Source organism: Propithecus coquereli, unplaced genomic scaffold (genome assembly GCF_000956105.1).
Source record: "Propithecus coquereli isolate 6110/MARCELLA unplaced genomic scaffold, Pcoq_1.0 Scaffold79, whole genome shotgun sequence".
Lineage (NCBI taxonomy): Eukaryota > Metazoa > Chordata > Mammalia > Primates > Indriidae > Propithecus > Propithecus coquereli.
This window is the reverse complement of record NW_012154062.1, coordinates 1,830,431-1,832,477: the sequence shown is the minus strand read 5'-3', so window position 1 is coordinate 1,832,477 and position 2,047 is coordinate 1,830,431. Positions and strand designations below refer to the sequence as shown.

Sequence of the window (2,047 nt, the reverse complement as noted above, 5' to 3'; positions counted from 1 at the left end):
TTCCTCTCTGCTCACTTGGATTTATTTCGTGTTGTATCTTCCTGGAATTCTGATTATCTCTATACATTAAGCTTAAACATTTAGATGTCCCTTATAAAGGACATAACAGACTAACATATGAAAACTAAATTTTTATAATTCTTAAGTTGTCATTGAATATTTTTTAAGATCTAAGAACCAGACTGAGAAAATAAATAAATTTCAACTAGGAAAACTGGTTTCTTGTTTATTGGAACTTGCTCAGTGAAAGTTATTTCAAATAAAGAATTATTGTTACCAGTTGCTTTGATAATCTTATTGTCTTCTACATTGAGTTAATTAACAAAAGGATGTTTTAAAGGATGCAGTTAAAATACAGGACATTATAGTGATAAAAATTGGTATTATATAGTCAGTCTCAATTTGTGAAAAAGTTGTAATTCTAAAATCTCATACTAACTTGGATAATAATAATAATTAGCTCGCTTTCCTGTTTGTATTACTTTATTTGAAAATTTTTGAGATATAACACATTATATCAAAATTTATTAACCTATAGTTCATCATTTCCAAACTAAAAGGCAAAATGCTGGTGATATTAAAATCTGGAAATAGGTTACTGATTTGAAATTTTATTCTTAATGAATGAGTAATTATTTATTTTGTATTTGGGATTTATTTTAATCAAGTATGGTAAGAGGTATAGACACGGAAATGACCGCCATGAAGGAATTTTACACTCATAGATCCCTAGAAACTGGAGACACAACACACCACATAGGGCCACATGGGGGTGGTACAGGGAAGCCAGGGTTGGTCAGGAGCTAGAGAGGGGAGCGTGGGGAGAGTATGGCCCAGAGCATTTTTTGGGGTTTTTGTAGGAAGGAATGGGCCAGGCAGGGTGGGCAAGCTGAGTAAGTTTAGGATTGGCTAGTTTGAATAATTTGGGCATGCTCTGGACTGTAGGGATGGTCCCTAGATGTCCAGTACCTGGCCCTGGGGTGATGTAGGACAGGGGAAATATGTGAGAGCTCCATAAAGGAGATGGTTGGGGGTGTTTGTCTACCAAAGGCATGTGCACAGGGGGATCTTTTCTATCTCTAGGAATTAGCTAGCCCTGGGAGAGGCAGTCTCTTGAGAACCAAGGCCCCAAATGCCAGAGCATCAAGAATACAAGGAAGAAGAATCTGTAGTTAATACAAACCAAAACAATTGAGGACTTCAAGATGACACTACTAGCCAAGTGCTCTTTCTGTGCACATATTTTTAGAGATGGCGCCCATGAAGGATTAGAGAATATGTAACAAGTTTATTTTTGAGCTTTACTTTTTGAAATAGTGAGTTTTAGGGGGTCAGTCAAAGAAAGTGTTAACTAAAACTTGATGCTAAATGCTAGACATTTGGAAAACTTGAATTAAATAACTTCATCTAAAGGTTTATTTCTCTTTCATATAAAAGAAGACAGTGGATGGGAAGTTCATGGTGGGTGTGGGACTCTTTCCTCCTGCTGTGCCTCCCTAGCTGGTGGGATGCTTAAAGTTAGGATGGATGTTTCCTGGGCTCCCCCTGCCGAATTCCAGGCCTAAGAAAGAGGGAAAGCAAAAGGATGCATACTGGCTGGGCGCAGTGGCTCACACCTGTAATCCCAGCACTTTAGGAGGCCAAAGTGGGAGGATGGCTTGAGCTCAGGAGTTCGAGGCCATCCTGGGCAATATAGTGAGACCCCTGTCTCTACAAAAAAAAAAAAATTAGCTGGGTGTGGTGGCACAACTAAGGCAGGAAGATTGGTTGAGTACAGGAGTTCAAGGCTGCAGTGAGCTGATTGTGCCACTGCACTCCAGCTTGGGTGATAGAATGAAACACTACCTCTTAAAAGAAAAAAAAAGGGTGCATATCCCTCTCTCTTCCTCTTGTAAGGTGCCTTCTTGGAAGGCATACCCAACAACTTCAGCTTATATCTCACAGGGCATTGGTGATTCATGGGTTGGCTAATGTTTGTATGAAGTCAACAAAGATTGTCCTTTCTGCTTCCCCAATCAAGAATGAAAAAATAGCAGCTCTTCTTTGA

The 2,047-nt window shown here is 39.1% G+C and overlaps 1 protein-coding gene across 1 annotated transcript in view; it reads left to right on the top strand.

Annotated features, from left to right (window-relative positions):
- The window catches only part of LOC105825207 (PH and SEC7 domain-containing protein 3-like), a 254,323-nt gene that overhangs the window by 128,464 nt on the left and 123,812 nt on the right, over window positions 1-2,047 (top strand). The gene's annotated exons all lie outside the window — the stretch shown is intronic.